General features: G+C 44.8%; 2 long non-coding RNA genes across 3 annotated transcripts; both read right to left on the bottom strand.

Annotated features, from left to right (window-relative positions):
- Positions 1 to 269: 269 nt before the first annotated feature.
- LOC147260909 (uncharacterized) lies at positions 270 to 8,740 on the bottom strand. 2 transcript variants are annotated; one of them, XR_015116036.1, is made up of 4 exons: positions 8,665 to 8,740; positions 7,405 to 7,755; positions 7,081 to 7,299; positions 270 to 483 (listed from the first exon to the last, which is right to left on the bottom strand). It is a non-coding gene; the product is annotated as an uncharacterized LOC147260909 (long non-coding RNA). The 2 variants fall into 2 exon arrangements; XR_015116035.1 differs by lacking the exon at positions 270 to 483 and having other exon boundaries at positions 6,809 to 7,299.
- Positions 8,741 to 11,312: 2,572 nt separating this feature from the next.
- Positions 11,313 to 13,851, bottom strand: LOC147260908 (uncharacterized). Its single transcript, XR_015116034.1, has 4 exons — positions 13,276 to 13,851; positions 12,052 to 12,223; positions 11,722 to 11,847; positions 11,313 to 11,573 (listed from the first exon to the last, which is right to left on the bottom strand). It is a non-coding gene; the product is annotated as an uncharacterized LOC147260908 (long non-coding RNA).
- Between the last annotated feature and the right edge of the window lie 2,092 nt (positions 13,852 to 15,943).

The raw sequence follows: 15,943 nt of genomic DNA, 5'->3' as shown, positions 1-15,943 counted from the left end.
ATCAAAAGAAAAACCCAACAAAATTGGTTGGGAAGGAGGGCAAAGACCTGTCTGAGGAGGAGAAAGGGGGTGCACAGTCCTTCAGTTCTTGGGACCCCACTTCTCCCCAGCACCTTGAACTCCCTGAAAATCCCTGCTATTGAACTGTAATCCTGTTTTGATGTGTTTCTGCAATGCTGCCTGCAGTGACACTGGAAGGAACCCTCAGGATTCATCCATGTCCTGGTCACAAGCCATGCCTACAAATCCAGCAGGGAGGTGCAAAGGTGCGGCCGTTAAGTGGGTTGGGATCACACGCTGCTTCCTCAGTGGGGGTTGGGTTTGGGTTAGGAGAATGGGTGGTGGACCACCCTTTCCCTGTTTCCACACATGTCTCCTGGTAGCCTGGTCTGGCCTGGAAACAAGTGGACACCATCAGGGCCACAGAACTCCATCACAGCCAGAGCTGGGGGCCTGGTCCACCACCCGAAGCTGGTGGGGGTTCTGTTGGACAAAGATAGTGAAGGTGAGCTGTTACCCTTTTGGATCCTGGCTCTTGGAGTGTTGCTCTCTACAACTGAGGCAGGGCCTCAGCACCGTGTGGCACGGCAGCTACAGGCTGCTGAACAGAAGGCTCAGCGGGGGGGGGGGGGGGGGGGGGTCAAGGCAGCACAGAGAACTGTGGGTAGCAGTCCTCCCTCCACCTGGGACCTCTACACCTCACGATGCAACACTTTAAAAATGGGATGCTGTTTTTGTTGTCTGCCCCTAAAGCCACTAAATAAATAGTACTTTAAAAACAGGACATGGACAGAGCAGCCACTCACTACCACTCAGAAGTGAGGACACCCTCTTCTTCAGTGGTGTCCTTTATTTGGACTACCTTCTACTTTGGAGATTCATACTGAAGACATCAAATATATCAAACAAGATACATGGAGTCATGGAGTAGAGCCAAGAATTGTTAAGAACTGGAACAGGTTTGATATTCTAGCTCCTCAAAGTGCCCTCCCTCTACTCGTCCTTCTCTCAGGGAGCTTCATGATGTCATCACCTGAAAAGGTTCCCCTCTCAGGTTCACCTTGTCAGGTTCCTTGGTGGAACTTCCTACCTTCTTCCTGGGGTGGAGCATCAGTGGAGCTGAGCAGAAGTCAGGTTTGTCCCCAGCTGACAGCTCCCTTTACCAACTGGTAGAATTCCTGTCATGGCAGGAACCAGCAGCTCAGTAGAGAGGAACCACCATCCATCAGTCCTCTCAGACCTGAAGGTCAGGCGCTGTGGAAAACTGAGAAATCTTTGAATGTGTCCACGAGTGCAGTCGCAAAAACCAGGAGCTGCAACGAAACCGGCTCAGGTGAGGACCAGATCCAAGTCAGATTCCTAATGATGTCATCAGGGGGCTTTCCCAGTGTATTTGATCCTAGAATTCTGTCTTTGATCTCAGGACACATCAAAGAAACTGAATTCTGGCGAGTGTGTGAGAGCCTTCCAGGCTGGGCTAGAAAACCCACCTCAACCTTGTGTGCTCCAGAGGAGAAACCCCAAGCCTGTGTTGTAGCAGCAGGTAGAGCCATCAGTCCACCACCATGAAGCCCCACTTTGTCAAGGACCCTGCACATTGGAGACCTTTGGTTCCACCGCCGTGGCTTTGTGGACACAGAGAAGGAGAAGGGACGGTCTCTCCATGCAGGGATCCATGAGCCACATGGAGTCCTCTCCTCCCCTCTCCCCTCCTCTCTCCTCTCCTCTCTCCTGTCTCTTCTCCTCTCCACTCCTCTCCTCTCCTCTCCTCGTCTCTCTCCTCTATTCTCCTCTCCTCTCTCTCTCCTCTCCTCCTCTCTCTCCTCTCCTCTCTCTCTCTCCTCTATTCTCCTCTCCTTCTCTCTCCTCCTCTCTCTCCTCTCTCTCTCTCCTCTCCTCTCCTCTCTCTCTCTCTCTCCTTTCCTCTCTCCTCTCCTCTCCTCTCTCTCCTCTCCTGTCCTCTCCTCTCTCTAGAGCCCAAATCAGGTCAAACCAGAACAGGTGTGGGAAGGCCTCTGTCAAGGTCAAAGGTCACTGGAGACCGTCCTCTCAGTGTCTACATTCAAAAACCCCAACTTCAGCAACTCTGTCCCTCAACCTAAACCAACACTGCTGTTTCAGGAGCCCTCCAGCTCCTGGGCCCTGGTACATAGAGAGTTGAAACACACAGGACCTGGTCCTAGTGGGGCCGAGACCACGTGGACAGGTTTTGGTGGATGGAGCCCCAAGGGTTCACTGAACAAGCCCATTCAGCACCAACACCTCCAGATGGTGTGAGGCTGGACAGGTCTAAGGGCCTGGGTCTTTACTGCACTGTAAAAAAAAGGGTCAAAAGTCTGGCAGCAGCGTTTCCAGACGGTACCGTCCAATTACAGTCATGAACTGTTCCACAAAATTCCATGGAAGAAACTGTAAAAATACCCAGCAGCTTTCCCAGTCCAAACTGATGAAATTACAGTCCATTTAGTGTTGAGAAATGTGCTTTCAACTGCAGGAAAACAGGCCCATCATGGAAAACACATGAAGAACAAGGACCTTTCAGGTTCTTCTCTCAGTTCAGGGCTCTTACTGGTTCATTTATGAAACAAACCAGTCTATGAGCAGGAATTTCCCATTAGAAAAGTTCATTTGACAGTGGAAAAGCAAGCGGAGTCCATCAAAATAGCCCAGTTTAAGGTCCGTCACTGTCAAGTGAAGCTACTGAGTTGTTACTTTCTGAAACTGAGCCAACTTTCTACAGTGATTTCCTGTCAGATTCTGGTTTCTCCAAGTATAAAAACTACAACAATGTATCAACACAGAATCTGTGCTTTGAACAATAGAGGATTTCTGCATCTTGCCAGTATTAGTCCATCACTTTAGAGGACTGGAAGGGTCAAACATTCATTGGACAATGGAAAACCAAGCATCGTCCATCAAAATCCATGAACAACAGCTCCATTCAAACAGAAGCTCTGGAATTGGAGTGTGTTAAAGTGAAGTTCTGGAATGTTCCACTTCATCTACAGGGATTTCCCATTAAAGAACAGATTTTACTACGTTCAGTGTTCCAACATGAACCTTCAAGGAAACACAAAGGTCTGTAAATGTGTGGCATTGAACACACTCGTTTCAGTGAATTGTGAACAAACATTTCTTGTTAAAAATGTTGAAAAAGCAGCAGAGTGTCAGAACAGGAAGTGACGCCACATTCAAGGCAACCTGGCAAAGTAGGAATGCAGCATTGTTTTATACAACTGTCCGATGAAGTGTTGGACTGCCAAAACAGTGGTTTTGATGTGGAACAAAGGAACTGATGTAGAGATACTTGAAGGAAAGGTTCAGTATTTGAACTCTGGGCCCAAGCGTCATGTTGTCAGGGACTTTCTCCATTCTTAGAAACCACAGCTTTGCTCGGTCCCTGCTCCGCCTGTCCAGCAACACCAGGAAGGCCTAAAACTCTCCTCCAAGGGCAGAAGGTCTTTGAAAACTAAGACTCAACTCAACTTTATTCATAAAGCACTTTAAAAACAACCACAGCTGAAAACAAAGTGCTGTACATAAATAGTCATAAAACATAATAATCAAGTGAAGAACAATAAAAATACTAAAACAGGAGCAAAGTCTCATGCTGGGTCAAAAGCCAAGGAATAAAAATAGGTTTTAAGATTAGTTTTAAAAATGGACAGTGAAGAAGCCTGTCTGAGGTGCAAAGGCAGATCGTTCCATCATTTGGGAGCAGCAACAGAAAAGGCTCTGTCCCCTCTGAGCTTCCGCTTAGACCTCGGTATCTCCAGGAGCAGCTGGTCAGCTGACCTGAGGCACCGAGCAGGAGCACGAGGGTGAAGCAGCTCAGAGAGGTAAGGGGGGCCAGACCATTTAAGGATTTAAAAACAAATAAAAGAATCTTAAAATGAACCCTGAAGTGCACAGGCAGCCAGTGGAGGGAGGCCAGAACGATGGGCTCCTTCTTCCTGCTCCGGTTAAAAGTCGAGCAGCAGCATTTTGTACCAACTGGAGACGTGAGAGGGAGGACTGGCTGATTCCAAAGTAAAGAGCACTGCAATCATCAAGCCGAGACGTGATGAAGGCATGAATCACAGTCTCAAAATGCTCTCCTGCAAGAAAGGGCTTCACTTTTGCTAACAGCCTCAGATGAAAGAAAATGGACTTCACCACTGCACCTATTTGACGATCTAGTTTGAAATCCCTGTCCATCTTAAACCCAAGTTTGAAACAGTTGGCTTCACATACAGAGCCAAGGGGCCCAAGTCAATAGGGGGAGGTTCACAGGAGCCACTGGGACCAAACACCATCACTTCAGTTTTCTTCTCGTTAAAATTGAAAAAGTTTAGGGCCATCCAGGCTTTAATGTCATCAAGACATAACAGAAGTGGCTTGATTGAGAGAGCATCTTTCTTCTTTAGTGGCACATCTATCTGACTGTCACCAGCATAGCAGTGAAAAGAGATGCCATGCTGATGAGAATGGAGCCCAGAGGAAGTACATACAATGAAAAAAGGAGAGGCCCTAAAATTGAGCCCTGTGGAACCCCAAATGACTGAGGAGCAGGGGAAGATTCAGAACCAGCAAAGCTTACACACAGAGTTCTGTCTGTCAGATAGGACCTAAACCACCGCAGAGCACTACCACAAATGCCCACTAGGTGCTGCAACCGAGATAATAAAATATTGTGATCCACTGTATCAAAGGCAGCAGTTTGGTCCAGCAGGACAAGAATCACATCATCTCCACAGTCGTTTGCCAGGAGGATGTCATTGAAGACCCTAAGCAGTGCTGACTCTGTGCTATGCAGAGTCTTAAAACCTGACTGGAAAACCTCCAGAATATCATGCTCATCCAGAAAAGACTTCAGTTGAGCAGACACAACTTTCTCCAAGACCTTAGAAATAAAAGGCAACTTAGAGATGGGCCTAAAGTTAGCCAATACAGTGCTGTCAAGGCCAGGTTTCGTAAGCAGTGGTTGCACTACTGCATGTTTAAAACTAATGGGGACAACACCAGAAGACAGACTGCTGTTACTAACGCCCAGAACTGACTGCCCCATACTGGGGAAAACCTCTTTTAAAAATGAGGAGGGACAGAATCATGAGGGGAACCTGATGGCTTCATGTGGCCAACCACATCTTTAAAAATGACAAAGTCACAGGCTCAAACTTATCGAACACAGCCGGGCAACGGACAGAAGCAGAGGGGTCAGCGGCAGGAGCTGAGATGAGAGCCCTCCTGATAACAACCTTGTCAATGAAAAAGTGCAGGAAGTCATTGCACATTTCAGTGGGTGCTTCCAGGCAGACAGGCTGTGGGGCATTCAGAGCAGAGTCAATGGTTTTAAATAGCACACGTGGGTTGTGGCGATCAGACACAATAATGTCTGACAAGTGTCCTCTCTTAGCCTCTTTAACAGTCTAAGACTGATGGTTGTTCAGTCACGACACTCAGGGCTACCACACCAGTGTCAGTGTGTTCTCTTGGAAAGCCAAGCCTTCTGTCAACAGTTGTGTGCTTCTGGAGAGGAACAGAGACACCAACACTACCTTCTTAGCTGCTGTTTGGTCCACAGGAACCTGCATTGTTTGTTGTTGTGGGAAATCATGTCCTAAAATGCCAGTTTGTTGTTTTTGAGATAACCTTTGACAACATTTGGACATGGAAGTGGGCAGGCAGACAAAAAGTGCCACAGCTGATGCCTTCCAGGAGGTGCAGAGATACCTGGCAGAGGGCAGTACTTCCAGGGCCCAGGATCCAGTGAGTTACTGGGCCAACCAAAAGACAATCTGTCCAAACCTCTACCAGCTGTCCCTACAATTTCTTTGCACTCCAGCCTCATCTGTGCCGTGTTTTCGACAGCTGGAGAAGTTTTATCAAAAAAACGTAACAGACTTAATTTTAAAATGTCAGAAAAACGAATTTTTTGAAATAAAAATTTGTAAAAGTCCTCAAGCGTCCTCATTACCAACATTTTCACTTAGATTTTCACATTAAGATACATCTTCACATTGTTTAAAGACATGGAATGATCCAATATGAACGCAAAGACTTCAATGACATTATTGTGTACACCAGGTCATCAAATCAGTGTCAGTTCAGTCTGTCAAGCCTGCAGGGAAGTTTAAAGTCCAGCAGGTGTCAGTATTCAGTGACACAGTATCAACACAGTGTGTCATTGTGTCGACACGCTTCATGACGCTTCATGACGCTTCATGACGCCTCATCCACCCATCACCAGTGTGGAGCGTTTGCTTGGTGAATTTAAAATGAAGACATTTGAATCAACTTGATGTCGTCCATAGTCCACTGATGCAGCGGTCATGTTCTCAATGTGTGTCACAAAGTGCATCTGTTGCTGTTGGCTGTTTAGTTGGAAACAAGAGTTTGAAAACAGCACACCAATTTGTTTCCTGATGTCGCAGAGGATTATGGGGAATGTAGTCTGATAGTGTGTGCTAGTCTGCAGGCATTCAATGAAGTGTCATCTAATTCAAAGGACTATGATGATGATGTATTGTTTCATAGTGTGTGGCTAATTTGGCTAATGCTTGACAACGCCAACAATAATAATAACAATAACAATCATAATCATAACAATAATAATAACAATTACAATAATAATTATAATCCTAATAATAATAATAATCATAACAATAATCAGAATCATAATAACAATAATAACAATAATAATAGCAATAATAATAATAATGATAATAACAATAATCATCATCATCATAATCATAATAACAATAATAACAATAATAATAATAATAACAACAATCATAATCACAATAATATAGATCACAAAGTAGCTTCGACCAGGCCAAGCCTTATGTAGTGATCCTGGAAACATTGTTTCATGGATTTCTGATGATCATTCTGTCCATATTGCATGACTAGCCTCCTCCTTCATAGTCAAACTTGAATGCGATGGTGCGAATGTGTAAATTGTAAATAGAAAAGTATTGTTTACAAGTAAATTGGGCTCTGCATAATTAGCATGATTTTGCTCATGTTGAAGGGAAATGTAAATTATTCTTGGAACTGAAATATACCCTTTTATTTCCTTGTCCATCCTAGGACTCTTACCTGCTCCAAATTGGTCCCTTCAAAATAAATGGTCAAACCAAGAGGAATACCACTTGTGTATTCTTGAGCCCTTTCAAGTAGGGACGATTCATCAGAAAACTGGACAGTGGGGCTCCCCTGGCGATGACTGGTCTGCTGTCTCCCCGTCCCGGCTGAAAATCCAGTCTGTGTCAGTTTCAGGGACCTCTCTTCCTGCACTGCTTTACTGGGGAGCGCAGCCTGCTGACAAATGACTTGGTCATAACTTTATTCTTTGAAACCCTCTGAAGATCTGGAATCTTATTAAACAATTGCTTGGAATGTCAGATGTGTCAATCCACACACCTGTATCATAGAACCATTTGTTCAAGCCAGCGATGATGGACAGTGTGCTTCTGGAATGGAGGAAGAGAGGACTCTGTTCCACTGGAGAAGATGGTTGATAACAAATCTGCTTCATTCCTTCAGCTCCAATCTGAACACCTCCTTCCTCAGACACACTTTGGCATCATTGTGTGCGAGGATATTCCAGAGTTCACCATTAAACCAAAGAGCAACATCTTTGAAGATTTACTTCTCTCACGTGGAACTCCCAACATTTGATTTCTCGCTTGGTCACTGCCTTTGATTCCAGTAGACGCCAGTCCTCTCAGGGAGGCCTGGGCCAAAGAACTGGACGTCCCAGTGTCAGAGGCACTGTGGGAGGAAAGCCTGGTCAGTGTACAGGAATGTTCCATCGATTCGAGATACAGACTGATTCAATTCAAAGTCTTGCGTATACTTCATTTTTCCAAAATTGGGCTTCGTCAGATATTTGGATCTGTTTCTCCCACGTATGATGGATGTCGTAGTGCTGAAGGATCGATGGCACACTTCTTCTGGCACTGTCCTGTTCTCAGTAACTTCTGGTGGGATATATTGGATTGGTTTTCCAAACAAGACTGGAACTTTGCTGTATTTGGTTGCTCTGACAGGACGAGGACTCTTCCTCCTTTTCAAAAACAGGCTCTACAAGCAGGCATGGTTGCAGCTAAAGAATTCAAATTATTAAACTGGAGTGCTCCATGTTTCAAGAGGTGGCTTCAGGAAATGCTTTCTGTTGCTGAGATTGATAGGAAGTGTTTTTCTGTTGTCTTATGTATTATCTGTTCATGATACTTTGAACTCATGTGTACTTATAAGTCAAGCATATACATGATACAAGTTCACGTGGATCTAATAGTGAAAAGGTGGCACAAATCTTTGATAGATTCTTTGAGGGCACACGTTTTGAATTCATATCTTTGCTTCTGGGGGGACCTGAAACAACATTTTCAGATGGGGGTCGTGGCCAATTACACATCATTTTTGGTGTCCTTGTCATGGAATGGTTTGAGAACCCCTGACAGAAAGTTTTTTCAGAAAACAGGATTTAGAAGCCTTTTTTTTTAGAATCGGCTTCAGCTGTAAAAGGGTTAGTTATGTTTCATTTCAAGAGCCACACACCATTCCTGCGATGTCAGGAAGTCTTGGAAAGGTGGTGAATATTTCAGAGGACTTCACTGGATTGTGAACCATTGCTTGGCGATGGGTGAAGGTCTGTTTCATCTTCTCCTTCATGATTACCTCATCAGTTGTATGCTTCATCAGTGTAGCAACCCTTGGATCCCCAAAGAGAGTCTCGACTGATGCCTAAGGCGTCTTTTATTTTAGTGAGAGCAGCGTCGTCACGTTCACCAGAGCACCGTGAAAACTGTGTCAGAGTATACAAAACATAAAACAAACAAGTCACCATACAGTCTTCACAGTATGTTACGTTCCTTGCGGCAACACAAGGAATAACACAAACAGCCAAGTGGAAAATTATCAGTGCAAGAATTATTTATTTCACAAAGGGGTGATCAAAAGTACAAGAGCTGTGTACAAAGTGGGAGGGAAGGTAGGCCGTGAGGGGATTGTGCCAAACAAATTAACTTAACATATCAAAACAAGGCCTAACTGAAATCTTCCTGACACAAGAAACACAAGTAGCAAAAGGCCTGCCCGTCTAACTCATCAAGGTTGTCAAAAACGTACAAGGATGGCACCAACCCATAAACTAGTGTGGTATACAAAAGAAGACTACGTGATGTAAGGTGTGGGGTACCCCAATCTAACCTCAACCGACCACCTCCCACTTCCAAATAAGTTGATCTTACAAAGTGGTTTCTCAGAGTATGTTGCTCAGCAGGCCGCCAGAGAGAGAGAGAGACCCAGAACAAAGCAGGGGAGTGGCTGATAAAGAGGCCTCCCTGGAACCAGCCAGGTGGAGGGGCAACCAGGCTCCAATCAACTCTTCTCCCAGATGTCAGGTGGGAGGGCAGAACAGGAAGCAGCCAGCGTCCTCCTGGATCTTTCCTAAGAGCAGGAGAGGGAGGAGGGAAACAAAGAGAGGGAGAAACCATGCAGGGGCTCACCTGAGCCAGCTCTACATGTCACACATGGAACACAGTACAATCTTCATAATTTTGTCCATAATATTACAACATCAACCAAACATTCCTTCAAACAAAGTGTTCCATGCACACTGATCCAAACTCACAATGTTGCAATAATACAATGTTTCAAGATAAACAAACATACCTCACTGCGCTCACCAAGGATGCTTCAATACTTTTAATCTTTTCTTCTGTTTAAACAGGCGTCAATGTTCTTTTCTGTGCAAATGAAGCAGAAGTTACGCTGGAGCCTGGAGATCAAACCTTTGTGGCCCAGGCTCAAACAAAGCAGCCTCCTCATTACCAACTCCTGTTGGGTTACCTTTACCTGTCTCTCCCTCTTGTGGAGCTACGGTGTCACTCAGAGGACAAAATTCAATCCCCCAAATCCATACAACAGTCCTACACATACAGGAGTCACTCACAACTTCACCTACCAACTATTTTAAAACACACACACAAAAATAGAAGCATTAATTAATAACTTTGAGAGTTTATATTTGTTAATAAAACGGAATGTAAACAATACACATTTAGAATATTTCACTGAGATGAAACAAACACATGCAAGGACTAGTGTGGTCCTTTACAATCAGTGCGATGGCCTCATGACACTGGGTTTCTGTGGTTAGCTGCTTTTCCTCGCTGAAAGGGGTTCTGTCGCCAGCATCTGGACCACCTGGAAGTGTTGGAACCACACATACTGCTGCGACACTTTCCAGTTGCAGGATGCATCTAGATGTTTGCCCAAGACCCAAACTAGTGAAAACATAAGATCTACAATCTCACAGCATTGTGAGCTTGTAGATCAGCCAATGTCACTACTTTTTTAACACTTATTTTCTAATTTATGGAATTTTTTTGGGTTTATATTGTTTATAAATGAAATTACTTAAATCACAGCAGAGCCCCAGTCTTATTTGTCACCACTGGAGAAAAAAAGCATTCTTTGCACTGTTCACATAATAACTTTTTCTTCTTTTATTTTCTCCTTAAAATGAAAAAACACGCACCCTTCTTGAAGAACTGCTAAAATCAAGGTCAAAGGGTCTGACATCTGCAGTGCTGAACTAGGAGTCAAAGGCTCTGACATCTGCAGTGCTGAACTAGGAGTCAAAGGCTATGACATCTGCAGTGCTGAACTAGGAGTCAAAGGCTCTGACATCTGCAGTGCTGAACTAGGAGTCAAAGGCTCTGACATCTGCAGTGCTGAACTAGGAGTCAAAGGCTCTGACATCTGCAGTGCTGAACTAGGAGTCAAAGGCTCTGACATCTGCAGTGCTGAACTAGGAGTCAAAGGCTCTGACATCTGCAGTGCTGAACTAGGAGTCAAAGGCTCTGACATCTGCAGTGCTGAACTAGGAGTCAAAGGCTCTGACATCTGCAGTGCTGAACTAGGAGTCAAAGGCTCTGACATCTGCAGTGCTGAACTAGGAGTCAAAGGCTATGACATCTGCAGTGCTGAACTAGGAGTCAAAGGCTCTGACATCTGCAGTGCTGAACTAGGAGTCAAAGGCTCTGACATCTGCAGTGCTGAACTAGGAGTCAAAGGCTCTGACATCTGCAGTGCTGAACTAGGAGTCAAAGGCTCTGACATCTGCAGTGCTGAACTAGGAGTCAAAGGCTCTGACATCTGCAGTGCTGAACTAGGAGTCAAAGGCTCTGACATCTGCAGTGCTGAACTAGGAGTCAAAGGCTCTGACATCTGCAGTGCTGAACTAGGAGTCAAAGGCTCTGACATCTGCAGTGCTGAACTAGGAGTCAAAGGCTCTGACATCTGCAGTGCTGAACTAGGAGTCAAAGGCTCTGACATCTGCAGTGCTGAACTAGGAGTCAAAGGCTCTGACATCTGCAGTGCTGAACTAGGAGAAAGCTCAGCATCCAGAAATGTTCAATAATATGTTGTTTACAATGCACTCAACAGTCCTATTTTGAGCAATTACAGACTTGTTTTATCTACTTACATGGCCCAAATTGCCCTGGGGGTCTGCCAGATAAGGGAACAAGGCAGTGATGCCCATTGCACATTCCTCTTTGACACGCCTTGAAGGACTTGCCCTACAGGGTACACACACACACACACACACACACAAGATACAAACAAAAGTATTGTTTCCTGATGCCTTCTGCAAAAAAAGGCTCTTGGTCTGCACCAATTAAAACAAAAAGTGTACATTGGGTGCTCATGTTCATCATGCCGTCATACCCATGTTCACTGGCCATGTGTGCCACCAGTATCTTCACCATGTCACGTCTCCGAGAATCTGTCAGACTTTTTGTCTGAGCATGCTCATTCATGATCCTCTCCCCTCCAGGTTTCTCCTTCAGAATCCTTTCAATCATCGAAGTGGGAGAAGGTAAACGACTATTCTGTCAATCTCAGGTTGCAACACGAAGGGGGCTGAGTCAAAATGACAATATGAAGGCACGAGAATAAGTGAGTGGCCACCATCCCCCCTTTACTTCAAAACTGGACATGGGCTTTTCCCCCTTATCAGAATCAGCATCTCGATTTCAAACAGTCATCAAGGCTCACCTGAGCGAGACGAGTCTGGTCAGCTCTGTTACTTCGGGCAGGACTTGGCTGCAAAATGATGACGTCATCAGAGTCCCCCTCGTTTTCCACACTGGAGCTGAGAAAGGAGCTTCTGGAGCTGGCAATGGAGTGGCTTGAGGGGCTTGCTGAATCTAGCAGTCCAGGTGTGATACTATCAGCAAGAGGGGATCATTTGCAACACGTAGAATGGAAAAAGATTATGTTCGATGAGGATGGATCCATGTTGCATTACATTGGGTGTTTTGAAACAAAGAGCATTTTGAAGTGCAAAAATACTTCACATTCTAGGTTAGCAAGGACTGTGTGCATTATATGACTCCGAGTAATAAGTGCCACACCTTCAGGATGTGAGCCTTGAGGTAAACGCACCTCAAGCACACCCAGGTGTGGTTTATTCACAAGAAACGTAAACGCCTACTCATCAACCTCAGTGTTCAGATCGTCATAGACTTTTAAATCCAAGATTGGAATTGCAAATTTCTTGGAAACTGCAGACAAAACAAGATTGCACAACATTGATGAATCTGACTGCAATGTATTTATTTTATTATTATTAAAGGCCATGCATCTGTGTCACTATAATTCAAACCACTTTAACCATTAACCCATTTTGGGCGGGAACACCTCTTGGTGTTTTAAGCATTATAGCGTCATGCTTTAACTGTTGAAAAATAGAAGATCTACAAGCGCAAAGTCTGCCCCCGAGTAGTGCACTATGAGCTTGCAGATCTGATATTTTTTCAAGAATCTTGAAAAGGTGCCTAAAATCTTTCACAGTCAACATTTGTAACACAAATCTTTGCTTCTGTCCCTGAAACAACAGATATTCAGATGGGGGTCTGCGGCCAAAGACATATAATTTTGGGGGATCCTTGACATGAAATATTGAGCGCCACTGATACAAAAACATAAGACTTTTTTGTTGTTCTTTTCAGAAAACTGTTTGAATATCAATATTAGCAGATATACAAGCTTGTAGTGCACCACTGAGTGCTGTTTTGTGAGCTCGTACAACTGCCATTTTTGAAAAAGCATTAAAATTTGTGCAAATATTTGTCTAAATATAATTTTTTAAAGCAAACATTTTCAACTCAAATCTTTCTCAGGGCCCCTGGAACAACATATTTATAGATGGGAGCTGCAGTCAAAATACACTATTTGGTAGATGACAATTCTATTCCATGTGCAATTTGTTTCACTCACCACACTCCAAAAATGAATTGAAGGTCAGTTGCCCTTCATAGCAAATGGACTTCTGCCTGTGGAGACACTTCACCCTGACAGCTTGCATCCTTTGAGGCAAATAAAGAGATACAATATAACACAAGTGGACTCTTGGTTGTGCAATAAAACCTCAAGAGTTAAAGATCTAGAAGGGTCAAGAGCTAAAGAATCTAGAAGGGTCAGTTTGGGTTAGCAACTCTCCATTTAGCTGGGGACCACCTGGAATTCGCTCAAGGACAACTGGGGGTCCCCGGACTACTTGTTGAAAACCACCGACATCGGGCACAACAGTTCAGGCATTGACTATATGATTTGACATTATATGATTCGAAAATTCAGCGTTTTGTAGATGTACGGCGGACGAGATATGAAGGACAAGCAAACCAAATCACTCTGTTCAGAGTCAAACACACGTGTCTCGGCGAGTGCGGCCACCATTAAAACGTCGAACAATTGTTCCGTCTCCTGTACGATGTCTACTTGTCTTGTTGCATAGTTTATCGATGTCAGTTTTTGTATGGATAGTTTTATGACCACAAAAAGCCTGCTCAGGGGCTGCAGATGGAAACGAGCTTCAGGGTTAATTCTGGACGATTCACATGAATGTGAAAACCGACATATTGATTTTTAATGTGAACCATCCCTCCCTTGTAAATACACGAATGAATATGCATGACATAGCCTTGCCAATACTGTTCCTAATAATTAGTAGTACTCCTGGTGCTAGCAAACATGCTAACGTCTGTGGGTAAGTAGCTGTGGCCAGCTGAAAAGTTGCAAATCAGTAACAAACATTGCTGTTTACTAAGTTAAACAATAATAGTCTGACCTGGTTTCTGATCCATCAAAGTGAGGAAAAATATGAAGTCCAATGTACGGTATTATTGTGGTCCCGTCTGCAGACTCTGCGAGTGCCGAGTAATGCCGATGCGGAGAAGTGCGGGCTGAGACAATGGCGCCTTTAGAATTCAAAAACCTGGACATAGTAGGCGGGGCCTTGCTGTATTACTCCAATAGAAATTCTTCTGGAAAATTGCTCTCACTCTATTGGTCACAGGAGATATTTATGACTCCAAATGAGTAGATACGACTACTGAAGAGGAAAATAATAACTCTAAAATAATTACTCTGGGAAAATTACTCCCCAGTTTTTCCTCTGGTCCAGGAGAGACCTGGTCTCTGCTACCAGTTCTAGTCAACACGTGGCAGCAGCGTTCTGGACCAGCTGGAGAGTCTTTAGGGACTTATTAGTCCAGCCTGGTAGGAGGGAGGAGCAGTAATCCAGCCTGGAAGTGACAAAAGCAGGGACTAGTTTTTCTGCATCTTCTTGAGCCAGGATGTGTCTGATCTTAGCGATGTTACGTAGATGGAAGAAGGCGTCCTGGAGATTTGTTGAATGTGGGAGTTGAAGGGTCCTGGTCAAAGAGAACTCCTAGGTTCCTTACAGTGGTGCTGGGGGCCAGGGTGGTGCCATCCAGGGTACCTGTCTCATCAGATCAGGTGGTCCTCAGGTGTTTGGGCCCAGCACCAGAACTTCAGTTTATCAGAGTTTAATAAAGGAAATGATGGTCCTCCATGTTTCCTGTCCTTCAGACAGGCCTCCAGTTCAGTCAGCTGGTTTGTTCCATGTGGATCATTGATGAGTTCAGCTGAGTGTCGTCTGCATAGCAGTGAACATTAATGGAGAGTTTCCTGATCATGTGACCTAGAGGAAGCAGGTCCAGGGTGAAGAGGACTGGTCCAAGCACAGACCCTTGAGGAACACCAGAACTGACTGTAGTGGTCTCAGAGGAACCATCATTAACTGGTACCAACTGAGATTACCCAGTAAATATGACTTGAACCAGTTTAGTGTGGTTCCTTTCATACCAGTGACAGGTTCCAGTCCCTGTAGAAGGATATGGTGGTCAATGGTATCAAAGCTGCACTGAGATCTAAATCAGACCAGCACAGAGACCAGTCCCTCATCTGGTACCAGCAGGAGGTCACTGGTACCTTTGACTAGTTCTGTTTCTGTGCTAGGATGAACCTGGAACCTGACTGAATCCTCCAATCAGCTGTTGCTGTGGAGAAGTCCCAGAGCTGTTTAGCAACTGCTTTCTCCAGAACCTTGGAGAGAAAAGGAAGATGTGATGTTGGTCTGTAGTTGGTAGAACTTCTGGATCCAGGCTTGTTTTTGAGGAGGGTTTCATTCCTGCTACTTTAAAGGACTGAGGGACGGAACCAGATACCAGCGCCACATTGATCATATCTAAGAGGGAGGGGCTAACGAGGGGAGAGAGTCTTGGAGCAGCTTAGTTGGGATGGGGTCCAGGAGACAGGTGGAGGTTTAGAGGAGGACATTATTGAACTGAGCTCATGAAGGCTGATGGGAGAAAAACTATCCAAGTGTGTGTCTGGTCCTCCAGCTGCCTCTAAGGTTCTGGGTTCTAGGGGCCATGTTGTCAGCTGATGGCAGCAGGAGAAGAAGTTTCTCTCTAATCAGGAGAATTTTGTCGTTAAAGAAGTCCATGAACTCTTTGCTGCCCAGGGAAACAGGACTACTTGGTTCAGTAGTCTGGCTCCAGTACTGAAGAGGAACCTGGGTTGTTCTTGAGTTACTCTATTAGTGCTGAGTAGTCGGCTGCTCTGGTTCTACCAGGGGCTT

Source organism: Aulostomus chinensis, chromosome 5 (assembly GCF_037954235.1).
Source record: "Aulostomus chinensis isolate RoL2024-O1b breed Wild chromosome 5, RoL_Achi_v1.0, whole genome shotgun sequence".
NCBI classification, from domain to species: Eukaryota; Metazoa; Chordata; class Actinopteri; order Syngnathiformes; family Aulostomidae; genus Aulostomus; species Aulostomus chinensis.
Note: the sequence above shows the minus strand (reverse complement) of the source record. Positions and strands in the feature narration are given on the sequence as shown.